Here is a 15,821-nt window from a genome sequence, read left to right on the forward strand (position 1 = left end):
AAGGGCATCCCCTCCCCATGGCTATACCCTGCCCTATGGACATTCCTGGCAGCATTGTCAGCCCCCATGGTTGTGGGGGCTGTGCTGGCTCTGCCCCCCCAGTTTGCCTAGCCCATTAGCTGCTCCCAGCCCTGTCTGCTGTGTGGGCTTCAGGGTTAGCTTGTTGTGAAGTGATTTCATGGCCCTGAGCTCTCACCTGGGAGGGGAGCAGTGAGCCATGTCCCCTGTTTGGGGTTTGGCAGCCTCTGCCTAGGCCCCTCCCAAGGCCTGTGAGTTTTTGCTCATCACCTGCCCTTGCAGCTGCTCCTGCTGGATGCCTTATGTGCAAATGTTTTTCCTGGTATCAGTGAGAATGTCCCTGGGTGCAATGTGTGCTGCTGCCTCTTGCCCAGTCTCAGTGCCCTTCTGAGAAGAGCCGGGCATCAGCGTCTCTCCAGTCCCCTTGGGCTGCCTCTGCTATCAAGGAGCCCTCCTTCACTGCACCATCCCACTACTCACAGACCCTCTTCCGCCAGCCCCTGCTGCCTGTCAGCCAAGTCCCAGGAGCCCCAAGAGCTCTGATGGAGCTCTCTAGCTCCTGTGCTAGGGAGGACCAAGCCCCTTCCCTGGCCCTGCTGCCTGTGTCCAGGGTGAGCACAGCCTCAACATCTTCCATCACAACACACTCCAAGGATGTATATATTTTTAAAATACTTTACTTTTTCTCTCAATACTGATATTATTTTAAACAAATTACAAAAAAACCCACCCACGCACTATGAAACATTCAGGTCTCACTGAAACTGAAAAAAACAAAGCAGCTTGCATCTCTGCTGACCTGTCGTCTTGCTCCAGCAATGTCCACCAGGTTTCTTTTTTCTACGTCGAACTCCATAGGGACCAGCAGAGGGCACCAGCGGCATACCCTAGCAGTGCCTAACGGGTCTGCTCGCCCCGTGCCAAAGCCATAGCACCAGCCAGCCTCCCCACCGCATATGATACAATGTACAGCTGTACACCTAGCCCCGATGGACGCCCCACGCTCACCTCCCCCCCCCGCCCCAAAGGACCTCCTGTTTTAAATCAGTGATTCCTCTTTAAAAAAAAAAGGATTCCCAGTGGGGGAATATTTTGGCAGAGGTTTTCTTAGCAGTGCTGTAGCAGAAGAGGAGCTGTACAAAGCCAGGTCAAATGTGCAGAGTGGGACAAGAAAGGTAAGAACTATAAAAATTCTCCTGATGGAAATCCAAAGGTTTTTAAAAAATACAGCACTTAAAAACAAAGTCAGATTGCCTTGTGCGCCTCCTAGCTCCACCCTAACATCCAGAAATGCCTCCTGAATGAATTGTCCCTGTAAAAAAATATATACATGTGCATGTCTCTTCCTAGTAAAAGCCCAAAGGTTGACCACAAACACTAAGTGAAAACCACAGCTCTGCTCAAGCTTGACTGTGCTTTTGCACCTAGGCTTGTGGTATGTACATACGCATGTGCACGCATGTGCTCTTGCACACACAGGCCGTGCCACTCTAGGCACCCCAAAACAGGCAGAGAAAAACCCTTATGGAGTTTATCTAATGAGCTCTCTCTATATGTATATTTAAAAAACAAAAACCAGCAATGCAAACAATGCATTTGAACAAGAAGCTCTGCCCTGGGCTTTCCTCCCTCCTGCTGGCTGGGGCTCTACAGGCAGCAGGTGCAGGCAGGTGCTGCCCACAGGCACCAGGGACAGCCTCAGCCCCAGGCAGGGGCAGGAGGTTGGATGGGACTGTTCTCAAGTGCACTGCACTCTGTCGTTTGGCACAGCTGAGGCTTGGTTGTAGGCTTGGCACAGGAGAGTGGACTGTGGGTGGACTTGGTACTGTGGTCCCAGGTTAGAAACAGTCCGGCTCCAGGAGGGCCACTGTGGGCAGGAGTGATCTCTCTTACCTATGTGCATGGGGCAGTCTTCTTGGCACCACAGTACAGCTGTGACCCTGAACAGCAGCAAGTATTAAAGAGGGGAAGAGAAAACTAATAGTGGGAGATGTGAGATCCTGCAAAGTTCTATTTACACTGTGCTGAACCTTGACAAGTTCAGCCTGTCATGGGAAAAGTGGCCTGAAAAGCAGGTGACATAAAAATCCAGAACGCGATGCACTTCCCTGGGCAAAGGGTCCACGCTGCTTGCTTGTGCAAGGCAGAAAAGCTGGACCTCTGGGGAAAAATAAAAAGTTTGGTAGCCAGAAGCGCTGTGACAGGCAGGGCAGGAGCCTCCCCACTGCCAGAGTAAAAAATAGGCCAAGGATGGATGGGACAGGGTAGGCTGGATAGGAATTTTGGGAAAGTGGTGTGTGGGGGATTGCATTTGAATGTGCTCTAGCACCTCTGCTCTGTGCAGGTCAGATGTTGTGGCATGTCTGTTTGGAGTATTGCTGCTTGGAGGAGAGTCCTCAGGTTCTAGGAGGATGGGAGGTGCTGCTTGAGTATCTGTCTCTTCTGAGGAGCTATTCTGTCTGGAAAGCGGATATTGAACTCCACGATCGAGTCTCCTCGCTGGCTGGGGGCCTTGGGGAAGGGCAGCCCCTCCCCACGCAGTCTCTTCACTGTCCCCGGCTTGATGATGTCATTACAGGGCAGCGGGATCACCCGCCTGTCGATGGTGGGAATGTTATAGGTTGATTTCAATAGTTTGGCGAGAAAATGATTCTCAACAGCCAATAACTGTAAAACTAATAGTTAAAATTTATTTAGGGCAAGCAAGCAAACAGCGCTGGGTGCGCCGGGAGTCTCCGCTCCACCAAGACGCCCCCCCGCCGTGGCAGTTTTCTTGTATTTGTACAAACACACTCATAGCCCCCCCCCCCCAACGTCAGTCTCTCCCAGGAAATCATTTCCATAGTCCCCGCCTCAGGATCTGCCTCAGGCTCCTCCTCGACACGCCTCCTGGTGGTCGTGGGCAGGGGTCTTCAGGATGAAGGCTGGAGGTCTTCCTCGCGTGGGCAGGGGATTTCAGGATGAAGGCCGGAGGTCTTCCTCACTGTGCACTTTTCACCTCTTCCCTAAAATCCCTGATTTGGCTGAGCTTGCAGAGCCAAACTGGTTCCAGCCTGGTCTGTCCTTGAGTGGACATCTGGTTGCCTTACCTGTCACTCTCTGAAGACAAATGTCAGTTTTTATTAGCCCTTATCTTTCCTACATGGGCGAGTTTCTGTGCATCCCTTCCTCCCTGCAGAGGTGTGAGACGTGAGTCCCAGCCTTGCCGGAGTCCGTCTGATCTGTCTGTGCTTTTCCCACCAGCCTCCTCCTGGGCAGCTGGTATTTTACAGCAGGGACCAGCACTTTACAACTTCTAACATTTTACAGCAATAATCCATACAACAGTTAATGTGACAGTGAGTATTTAAACGATAATTGGTTAGTATTTAATATTTAAACAATAACTAATATATATCTTAGCTAGTTCCTGAGAGATGGTGGTTTCTATTTGATTGGCAAATTCTAATATATTACTTATTACAATCTCCCCTTTTTCTTTTTATCCTTCTTAATTTGCTCATCAAATCGGGACAGAACCTCCATTTCCATTCCGTTATCCACATCCAATTTTGTTTCATCTAAAGGCTCATAATATTTTCTTAGCATCATCAAATTGGCAGCCTCGAGTCTTCTTCTAACTAATCCAATGACTCTATTCAATATGCAAGGTCCAAAAGTCAATATTATCACAAAAATAATTAGTGGTCCTGCCAAAGCCGATGAAAGGGTAGTAAGCCAAGGAGAATAAACCAGGATTCGAACCACCCCTGCTGTACTTCTCTTTCTTTTCGTCGTTTTTCTAACCCTTCTCGGACCTTGGCCATCGAATCCCTTACCACTCCGGTGTGATCTGCATAAAAGCAACACTCTTCTCCAAGTGCTGCACATAGTCCCCCTTGCTGCATAAATAATAAATCCATTCCCCTTCGGTTTTGTAATACCACCTCTGACAAGGAGGTAAGTGACTTTTCAAGGTGAGTTATCGATTTCTCAGTTCGTTCAAAATCTTCGTCTACTGCGGCCCTAAGGGACGTAAATCCCTGTTGTTGTTGCACTAACGAGGCTACTCCGGTCCCAGCTCCGGCTACCCCTAGGCCAATCAGGGTGGCTATAGTAATTGCAGTAATGGGTTCTCTTTTCTTGATATGATGTGGACCTGTCATCCAATATTTATAGATTGCATTTTGGGGATGATACAGGATACGAGGCATGACAAAAACTTGTATGCAATATTCTCGACTTTAATCAAACACACTCAGGGATAAGCAGGGAGTTAGACCACTTGTTGAACAAATCCACTTTCCTCCTGGCGCCGGTATTGCCCATTTGTTTCCTGCTCGTTCTATACTGCTTTCTTCACTATCGCAGAGTTCTTTCTTTGATTTGGGTATTTTGCCTATACAGCATCCTTTCCCTTTTACATATTGCATAGTAATCCCTTGTTTCCCTTCTTTCCATTTACATTGGGAAGGGTTGGATTGTTTGCTCAAACTATAATTGGCTGTCACACCCATGGCCTCATAATAGGGTGGTTTAATATCATAGCATAACCAACAGGCTTCAGTAATGTTGGGGTTCGACTCATTTAGCGTCTGATAAGCGGCTTGAATCACGTCCCATAACGGGCCTAATTGCTTTTCTTTCGGATAAGTCAGTTCAGTGAATTTCTTGGTTTCTTTGGGGGCCCTTGTGTTATTAATCCATATCTCTTTGGGTCTCTTAATAATTATGTTTGGGCCCACTGCCTGAGGAGTCACCATAGCTTCTTCTTTCTTTATCAGGATTAACCCTCCCCTGTCAGTCCCCGGTTCCCAGTATCTTAATCCCCATGTTCGTCCTGTTGACCACCCATTGTTCTCTGGTTGGAGAACTTCCAAAACTATGTGATTACAATTACTCCAGCCCAACACCCCTCCAGACGAATCATGTCTGGGTGGCTGACACCCTTTAGGACCCCATTCTGTTTTGAGGAATCTGTCCTTGTTAGAGGGAGTCCGTGAGGATGCGATGGTCTCACAACCCCAGTATGCACAATAGTAGTGATTAGGGTAATTACAGTAACTCTTCCCGGGGTTTGAGCTGGGACATAGATAGTAGCCTTTTTGATTAAGACACGGTGTTATTGGTACCAGGGAGCAGAGGGCTACAGCAAACGTGGGAGCTCCTGCAGTAACGTTAGTCCCTATCACAGTAGAATCCTCCCACCTGGCTAAAGTCCACTTAAACGGTTGGTGTAGGTTCCCATCAGTTCTTATCATCAGGCAGAACATTAACATTAGGAAAAGAGGTGGCTTTCCCTGAGTTCCCCGGATATTTTTCTTCTCATGATTATTATACTTTCTAACCTCAAGATGTCCTTGGTTATTCCCAATATCTTCAAAAGGGCATCTCATATGAGGGAGAAGTACCACGATAGAGTTTTTGCATTGGCGCCTGCTTCGAGGGCTCAGAGGGTTACCTAGAGCTGGTTTAGCTCTCATTCCCCACTGTTGTACGTCTCTGCCTCCTCCGTCTACTCGGTTGCTTCGAGCAACGGGGTGTATCATCTTCCCGACAGCAGGTGTATTCTTCAGGGGAAGCTTTTTATTTCCTCTGGCCTGTCTCATTTTATAGGCATTCCAATTTTATCTTTTATTTTCCCCACATGGCAACTTATCTCCTTTATGGTTTTTCTACACTCTATTTTTGTTATTTTGGCAACTACTGAGCAAGGTTTATTCAAATGGTAGTGATATCTTTCAAATATTTTCCACTATTCATTTGAACCTTTCTCCAATTTTCCTGTTAAAATCCCTATTCTTAAGACCTGATTGGTCAATTCCCTCTCCCAATTATAATATTCTCTGCATACTCCCGAAGGAGGATATCCGTACCAACAGTGGGTCCACCATGCCTCTTCACACTCTACATTTATAACATACAAAGGGTAGCAATTACAATCAGGGTTATAGCATTCAATAGCAACCCGTTTACTCATTAATTTTCTTCTTCAAGGTGATTTTCAGATCCTCAGGATTACCGACTACTTCCCAGTGAGAGGTGCGAATTGGTCCTTTAACTCGATTAGCATGTGTCCATCCTCTTTCCACGGTCCGGATTGCCGTATCTGTAGTGAGTAAAACAAGAAAAGATCCTTCCCAGCAGGGAGTCAGAGTGGTTTCTTTCCGAGTTTTAATTAGCACTTTGTCCCCTGGTTGAATCTTATGTATTGCCAAATCTAAAGGAGGTCGTTGCACCACCATTCCTTTTTTCCTTAACTCCCTCCTCCGTTTCATCAACTCAATTACATATTCTTGTAAGAACTTTTCCTCTACTTTAAGATGTTCGCTTGGAAGTCCGAAGTCATACGGCATTCCATACAACATTTCAAAAGGAGAGATTCCTGTATCCACGCGGGGTTGAGTTCGAATGTATTAGAATACTTTCATATTTTAATAATCTGCTATCGGTCAACCATTTTTCAGCTTTTTGTTGTAGAATACCTTGAATATTATGAGGGGTATAAACTTTTAGTTCACTGCCAAAAGTCACTTTTCCAGCTTCTTCGATTAAAAGAGCTGTGGCCACTATTGCCTGTAGACATGTAGGCCACCCTCTACTAACGGGGTCCAATAATTTAGAATAGTATCCTACTGGTTTCTTATTTCTGGCCCAATCTTGGGTTAATACTCCATACGCTGTACCTTCCTCTATATTAACAAATAAGTAAAAAGGTCTTTTAATATTTGGCAAGCTTAAAACCGGGGCATTTACCAAATCAGTTTTTAATTTTTCTAACTTCCCCTCATCTTCAAGACACCATTTTAATAGACCCTCTTTAGTCAGTTTTTGATATAAAAATTTTACCTTTAAACTGTAATTTTCAATCCACTGCCTGCAATAACCAAACAATCCCAAAAGTTGTCTCACTTGTCACCTAGTTCTGGGAGCTTGCAAAGACAGGATACCATTAATTCGTTCAGGATCTAATTTCTTATGTCCCTTGCTAAGCCAATGCCCCAGGTACTTAACTTTATCTTCAGTGAATTGTAATTTTGATCTTGACACTTTTAATCCTTTAAGACTTAAAAAGTTTAACAACTTAATGCTCTCTTGTCTAACTGCCTCTTGATTTTCCCCCGCTAGTAGCAAATCATCCACATATTGAATTAGCGTCACTTGGGGATTCTCCTCAAAAGATTCCAAGAGATGTTCCAAAGCTTGCCCGAATAGATTAGGAGATTCAGTGAATCCCTGGGGCAATACAGTCCACCTCAATTGCTATTTTCTATATGTGTGAGGGTTTTCCCATTCAAATGCAAAGAAATTTCTGCACTCTTCCTTTAAGGGACAAGCCCAAAAAGCATCTTTTAAATCTATGACACTATAGCACTTATGTTCAGGAGAGAGATGGCTTAAGATTGTGTAAGGGTTAGCTACCACCGGGAACCGGGTTAGAGTTCTTTTGTTTACTTCTCTTAAATCTTGAACTAACCGATAGGTCCCATCAGGTTTCCTAACAGGTAAAATAGGAGTATTATGAGCTGACATACAAGGCTCTAACAGCCCCTGTTCCAACAGTCTGTCTGTTACAGGCTGTAATCCTTGCCGTCCTTCTAACGGGACAGGGTATTGTTTTACCCTTATCGGCTCTTCAGGATTTTTAATAGTTATTCCAATTGGTGATATATCCAATTTTCCCACTGAGTCGGGGCTATACCATACTTTGGGGTTAATCCGTTTTTCATCGTCTGCCGTTAGGGCATATATTTTCACTTTTAATTCTTTATCTCGCACTCTTAGTTCAATTCCTAAGTCTACCATTAAGTCCCTTCCCAATAAATTATATTCTGCCTCTGGGACTAGTAGGAATGATCCCAGTCCGTATTTAGAGGGAGTTTCTATGGGTACGTCTTTGATAACGGGAACTGTAAAAGGCTCCCCTTTAGCTCCAATAACTGATACTTTTTCCGAGGAAGTTTTACATCCTCAGGGTATTGTTTGGACAGTAGATCTCTCTGCCCCAGAGTCCACTAAGAACTCCACCTCTTGTTGCTGGGGACCCAATTTTAATTTTATCAAGGGCTCGGTTTGTTTCAGAGTCCCCAGCACATAGAGCCCCTGACCCCCCTAATCCTTCTTAAAATTTTCTCATCATTCAGCCTCTTATTACAGTTCTTCTTCAAGTGTCCTTTCTTGTGACAATAATAACACTCTATTTCTTCCCTATTCTCCCACCCCTTCAGAGCCTGCTGTGGCCTGCCAACCCGAGGGGGTCGTGGCTTATCTGGCTCCCAAGCTCTTCGAGTACCTTCACGTACTGCTGCTACCAAAATTTTGGTTTGCTTCCTTTGACCTTCCTCCTCTCTTCTTACATACACCTTCTGCGCCTCTCGCAACAATTCATCCAACCCTCTTCCTTGCCAATCTTCAATCTTTTTGAGTTTCTTTCTTATGTCCACCCATGATTTTGCTATAAATTGAGTTTTCAATAAGGCTTGTCCCAAAGGAGTCCGGGATCTACTCCGGAATATAACTGTAAGCTTTTTCTCAATCTTTCTAACCATTCCGTGGGAGTTTCATATTTTCTTTGTTCTTCGTTAAAAGCCTTATTAATATTTTGTCCTCTAGGGACTGATTCCCTAACGCCTTGAACAACAATATCTCTCAAGTCGGCCATGTGTCCTCTATCCACGGCATTTTGATTATCCCAATTTGGTTTCTTACAGAAACCATGGCCATTTTACGTCTGCGGCCGGTCCCTGTTGGTGTCGTAAATCCCAATTTCTCTTTTCTGCCCGCCGAATCATTTCTCTTTCTTCTACTGTGAATATTCTCAAAATCGCTTGCATTTCATCCCAAGTATAAACATTTGGCCCTAAGAAATTATCCAATTTTTCAGCAACCCCTAAGGGGTCATCTAGTAGATTGCCCATTTCTTTTTTTGAATTCTCTCACATCTCCGGGGTTTAATGGCATAGATACAAACCCCACAGCAGGCTGGGCTCCCCCCATTGCTATTTCCCTTAAAGGAAACAGAAGTGCACCTGCTGTTTCCCTTTTAGCTTGACTCCTAGTGATCCTCCTCATTTCCTGAGGGGAATCTGGGGGTGAAGAAGTTGGAGAAGAATCTGGGTGTGGAGCAGTGGGTGCAGGGGCAGGAGGAGGGGGAACATAGGGAGGGGGAGATAAAAGGACCTCTTCGTTCCTCCTATCTCTTTTTCTGTTATTCTTTTCCTTCAGAGTAAAAATATGTGTACGGGTATCTGATCTAATCCATAAACTAGCATATTCACTCTCCTCCTGACTGAAAGGCTCTTTACTGTTTACATAAAGATGCAGAGCCTGGCATATCCAGTCTGCGGAGGATCCAAAAACAGGCCAGTACAAATGGTCTCCTCTTATCTGTTGTCCACCCCAAACTTTCATACAATAATGTACCATTTTCTCTCTACTTTTCCCCTGCAGAGATGGCCAGTTGTCCCAATGAGCTATCATTAGGCCCAGAGGGCTATTTGGGGGAATATCTGGTAATCTAGCATTATAATTCCCTAAGGGGCTGGCAGCCTTAGGTTTTTTGTTTTTTTGTGTGTGTGGGTTTTTTTGTTGGGTTTTTTTTTTCCCATATTCCAAAGGTGCCTTCTTGCACACAATAACCTTTCGCTTCCCTCCGTTTGTGGCCCAGTCCCTCGCGGGCGATGGGAACCGCACTACTAGGAGGTCCACACTCGCTTCGTCCGGTGGAATTCTAAGTCCGGTGAACGTCTCAGACACACACACTCATTCACACCTTGGTCCCGAATAAATCCGAGCAGAAACGCATTTACTTACCCGATTCCGTTTTTCCGGTCCTGTGATTCGTTACCCGAAGTCGCCTTTCCTCACTTACTGAAAAACCTTTTCCTGACGATTCCTCGCAATCGTCCCGCGGCCAATCGGTGTCAGGCCCTCTGCCTGGAGCCTCGGAGTTTCTGCCTGAACTCCTAATACCGAATGGTACCCCAACCGAATATTTTACCAGTATTCTCTTCCTGGAATACTCAATATCCGGTCTTTGTGCACAAATATTACGGGGCATATTGCCGGCTTTTCTCCTTTGCTTGCTCACCCTATATCGAGTTCGAATGTACGGGATTTGGCATTGAGGGACCCCACCCTGGGCCGTCTAGAGACGGGGGTGCCCTCCCAGAGAGGGGATCTCAAACCAAATTAACCCACATCCGAGTCACGGCACCAAATTGTTATAGGTTAATTTCAATAGTTTGGCGAGAAAATGATTCTCAACAGCCAATAACTGTAAAATTAATAGTTAAAATTTATTTAGGGCAAGCAAGCAAAACAGCGCTGGGTGCGCCAGGAGTCTCCGCTCCACCAAGACGCCCCCCCGCCGTGGCAGTTTTCTTGTATTTATACACACACACTCATAGCCCCCCCAAAAAGGTCAGTCTCTCCCAGGAAATCATTTCCATAGTCCCCGCCTCAGGATCCGCCTCAGGCTCCTCCTCAACACGCCTCCTGGTGGTTGTGGGCAGGGGTCTTCAGGATGAAGGCCGGAGGTCTTCCTCACTGTGCACTTTTCACCTCTTCCCTAAAATCCCTGATTTGGCTGAGCTTGCAGAGCCAAACTGGTTCCTGCCTGGTCTGTCCTTGAGTGGACATCTGGTCGCCTTGCCTGTCACTATCTGAAGACAAATGTCAGTTTTTATTAGCCCTTATCTTTCCTACACGGGCCAGTTTCTGTGCATCCCTTCCTCCCTGCAGAGGTGTGAGACGTGAGTCCCAGCCTCGCCGGAGTCCGTCTGATCTGTCTGTGCTTTTCCCACCAGCCTCCTCCTGGGCAGCTGGTATTTTACAGCAGGGACCAGCACTTTACAACTTCTAACATTTTACAGCAATAATCCATACAACAGTTAGTGTGACAGTTAGTACTTAAATGATAATTGGTTAGTATTTAATATTTAAACAATAACTAATATATATCTTAGCTAATATATATAACTAATATATATCTATATATAACTATATATAACTAATATATATCTCAGGAACTATCCTGAGAGATGGTGGTTTCTATTTGATTGGCAAATTCTAATATATTACTTATTACACTGCTCATATCTGCCGTGTTAACGGCGAGCCCTTGCTCTGGGTTTTCTGTTTCCTTTACGCTGTTCTGTGCTGCTGCTGCTGCCCTTTCTCCTCGTCCTGGGCAGGTTGCTATGTTGCAGCACAGTTTTGTTTTAAAGGACCGAGGTGAGCCTTCTTCCCAGGAACGTGGTGCTCTCTTAAAACTTTTTCTTTCAATATAAACAAGCCCGGAGTCCTCTTGATTTGCCAGCTTGTCCGGGAAACAAGGGACTCATCCAAGGTCTTGCCCAGGGCTAAAGCCTTGTCCAAGGCCCTGGAAACATGTTCAAGCACTGTTTTTGCAGTGTTGTGAGTGGCACTTTTAATATGCAGCTTAACAATTTCCACCTCTCCTCTTCAGAAGCAGCGCAGCCGTTCTAACCTGGCTTTGCAATGCAGTCCTGGTGCCACTGTGCAGCCCCACGCCCACCCTCTGAGAGGCCAAAAGGACTCCCTTGGCCCAAACATCACCTCCTTGCTTGGCCCGCACCAGGGAGGTTTCTGTGCACAGACAAGAGAAACCTGCCCATAAACGACAAAAACCCCTGGGTTTTGTCCAGCTTTGGCTCAAATATGAAACCTTCTGCCAGCTCTGCCGGGGGCAGGTCAGGAAGCTGCCCACGGTGCCCTGGGAAGCTGGCACACAGGGCTCGCTATCAGGGAGACAGCCTGGGCTCTTCAGGCCCTCCCATCTCCTCCAGTAACACGCAACAGCCCAAAGTTTGTCACTTTTATTTACATAATCGCACAGCCTGCTTCCCCATGACACTGCAACGCGGCGGGTCAGACACTGATTTCCCACATCCGTAAGCTGAACGTCTCCTCTGGGAACGAGGAGAAGACTCAGAAGAGTTGCTATCGGGTTTTGCAGGTGACATGCAACAACTCCAGTTATCGGCAACTACGATAAAGACAAGGAAGCGGAGAGCGAAGTCGTGGCCGCTCAGCAGCACAGGGCCGGGCCCCAGCTGCCCCCCCAGTGACTTCTGGCTTTCACAGTTGCGTGTTTGGATCAACAGTGGGTTTCCCAACTGAAACACTGGCTCCATGAAATCCTTACTGGGGGAAGGTGGTGTGAGAGCGCACGTCTTTTTCACCTGCCAGAACTAGATGCGTCGCAAGATCAAGCTCCTGGGAGGCGGCCGGGGCAGGGAAGGGTAAACTAAACCCTCACATTCTCCTTCACTGGGAATGTCCTGGTGACACGGTGTCACGAAATAACACCAAGTCAGACCACTAGAGGTCAGATCAATAAACGTCAGGGACAACTCGACCAGTCTACCAGTTTCCCAAGAAAGACAAGACCCCTGTATCCAACCTGCCTGCCCAGCCTGGACAGCCCGCTAAGTTGGAGGGTGTTTGCCTACCTATTCAGGAACCCCGCTGTCAGTGCAATGGGTCATCCTCCCTTATATCAATTATAAAGTTTCTGGAAACATATTAAAATAACAAATTTTATTACAGATGCTCGTGACAGGATACAGATCCGAAGACAGCCCACGATAGGGGCTGACTGTGAAAACAGATTTGATTTAGAACAACACAAAATTAGAACTGATCAGTGGTAACACTAAATAGCTGCAAAGGTGTTAGTAAGTAAATACGCATAACACAGAGCTCTTACCCAACAGGCGTCCCTAGTAGGGGGGAAGAGAGGCCCAGCCCATTGACCGATCCCAGACGTTTCGATGGAGGGCTTCGCCCCTAACATCCCCCTTCTCTTTAGCCATTGTATACCATTTCTTTACTTTCAGGTGGAGGTTGAGTGATTCTAGTCATACATATTACAATGACATTATAATGAGCAAAGTTCAGCTTCAGGGCACGATTCACCATTGTTGCTGAGGAGGCAGTTGCGATCCATCTTTCTTGACAGCAGCTATGCTGTTATCTTACTCTTTATCTCTGATAACAGGGACCAGCCGTGGTACCTCCGCACCACTCTGCTCCCCCTTTCAGGGATATTACACATGCCATCTGGCCAGATGCAGGCCTTACCCCTTCACACATCCGTTGACATGCACTCTGTGCCTGGGAACGGCAACTGTCTATCACCTCAAAGCTGCTCTAATATTACAGCTTGTTGTTTAAGATGTAGCTGAACTTTGGGCGACAATATCCTCCCACTCCCCCAGTTTCCGTTATTTTTCCACACACGGAGTTTGTTGGGGAGGGGCTGAAGGAAGGGGTGCCCCAGGACAAGGCACAGAGCAGTGGCGCAGCGCTCGCTGCAAGGGAAGGGGGGTGCAGAGGGAGGCAGCGTGCGGGAGCTCCACTGCACGAGCTGGTTGGAAGGAGGATGCTGCTGTGGTGCAGGGACCGTGACGGTGGCTGCGCTGGAGAGGCCTCTTTGCACTAAAGCCTCCAGGAGCACTGGGGGCCAGTTCATCCCTGCACGACAGGGAAAAGGGAAGGTGCCCATGGGCATGTGGCAGAAGGGAAGGGACAGGCAGGGAGGCTGGCAGAGAGGGCAGCAGAGACGCACAGCCTGGCTGTGGCAGGCGACATTGACCCTGTGATCAGAGACCCTCATGCTCAAAACAGAGACCAGCTCAGACCAGCCCGCAGCTGGGCAGAGAGGGGCTGCTGCAAGGTGTGCTGGGATAGCACTCAGTTGCCTGACAACCTTGGGACAGGAGATGAAGGAAAGCAGACACAGATCAGGCCCCGGGGCTGGAGCAAGCCTACTGGGAGACACAGGGCACTGGCCTCTGCTGCTGTGCCACCAGCCCAGGGTGAAGGAACGGGGGACACGTAAGGAGAAACATCCTACTTTGCAGATAAAGGGAAGGAGGAATGGCACGTGGTGCTTTGGACTGAAGAAATGACAGGTCTCAGCCTAGCAGGGCATCAGACTGATCCACTCGGGTTCAGCAGAGGAGCAGAGGGACATAGCATATGACTACCACCACCCCCTGCAAGGACAAGGGCATGGCACCTTGGAACCTGCTTCCTCCCTGCTGTTTACCCTCACCATCAACGGGAGCGAGAGCCAAGGCTCACGCCAAGCAGCTGCACACACCTCTGGAGCACTCAGCCGGGCAGTGCCAATGCCAGCGTCCTGCTGGCCGGCTCCACTCGTGGGGTTCAGGAGAGCACAGCACCGAGCACAGGCATCGTCTGGCAGGGTGGGCAGCCACCAGCAGAGAGACATGGACTAATGCCAAACTCAGGGAGACCCTTCGCAGATTGGGCACCCCAAGACACAGGGGGTCATTAGCTGGATGTGCTGGAAACGCAGGCGGATAAGGAGGAGGAGGAACATCAGCCCCACAGGAGAAGGGACCCAGAGCTGTTCTCTGGGAATCGGTGATCTTGGGGTGTTTCGCGAGAGGACACAACAGGCAGCGCTTTCAGGGATGAACCAAATGACAGCAGCTCCTCTGGCTGCTGCCCAGGAATGTGCAAATAAAGTGCGCAGAGACAGCCGAGACCACCTGCGTCCTGCCGAGCGGCTGCAGACCACGGCCTGTCCCATAAGGCACATGTGTGTGCAACCAGTACTACGAGAGGTCCAGCCTCAAGATGGTGAAAGGACATCAGCAACCACGAGACTCCCAACTCTCACCTTCTGGGGTCAGGAAAGCTCCTTTCTGAATCTTAAAAGCAAAAGGCAGTGGTGGGTTGAGCTAGCACGAGCCATCGCTTCTCACCCTCAGATCCTCCATCTGCCTTTGCCAGACATACCGAGAGCTGAGTGCATCCGAGCCCTGGGGATGAGCCAGGACCTGCAAGGAAAGCATTTTGTGAGATCACGTCTGCACAGGAAAAGATTTTCTCGTTTTGAAACTTATTTTGAAATTCTCAAAATTGCAGTACTTTACAATCCAAAATGTCTCCATTCAGTGTTATGTCATTTTACTCCTTCTGGGATTATAATAATTATTAAAAACACACAACTTTCTAGAAAGGACAGAAACACCACGAAAGAGACCAAAGAGTAATGGGAAAGGCTGCTGCAGTATTATCAAAACCAGTTTAGTGCAAAGGAGAAGGAGACTTTCGAGAACGGTCGATGAAAAGTGTCCTTTATATGCTCATTTGGAGAAAAGGCACAGATTTAACCTCGGAATGAGATGGGGCTGCCAGCTTCTATATTGAAGCTTAGAACATCAACACAAAAGGACTGAAACACAATATGCATGGCCAGTAAAAAATAATATTCTGTCTAGATAGATAGATATAGGGAGATATTTTCCATGTATGGTATTTAGTTACAGGAAGGTGTCCCTGCAGACAGGCATATTCTGCCATCCGGCTCCTTTGGGCCATTTCACACGACAGACGTTGATTATCCATCCGTTTGCCATAGCATAAAGTATGTGCTGACCACGAAGTCCCTTCGGGTGGGATGATTGTCTTCTAATGCCTCCACAGTTGCCGCCGCCTTTCCTGCGCCCGCGGGGACACCCGATTCTCTTTGCTTCTGCCAGCCCCGAAGAGCTGCCCTCGCCCCAGCAGCCACGTGGCGCAGCAGCCGAGGGACGGCTCAGACGGTGGTTTCACCTGCGGTCTTCTTCATGAGCTTGGCAGAGAGGAGAGAGGGGCATGGGATGAGGGCTCCACGAGGCCGGGATCATCAAGCGGACTTTCTGGTTGGTCCTTTGCCACTCTGAGTACAGCTGGCAGTGGTAGCGGAACGAAACCTGGCGGGCGATAACGCATCAGTCTGATTACCAAACTCCCGTCCCAACAGCCGGAGCCCATAGAAGGCT

This window comes from Tauraco erythrolophus, chromosome 24, assembly GCF_009769465.1.
Source record: "Tauraco erythrolophus isolate bTauEry1 chromosome 24, bTauEry1.pri, whole genome shotgun sequence".
Lineage (NCBI taxonomy): Eukaryota > Metazoa > Chordata > Aves > Musophagiformes > Musophagidae > Tauraco > Tauraco erythrolophus.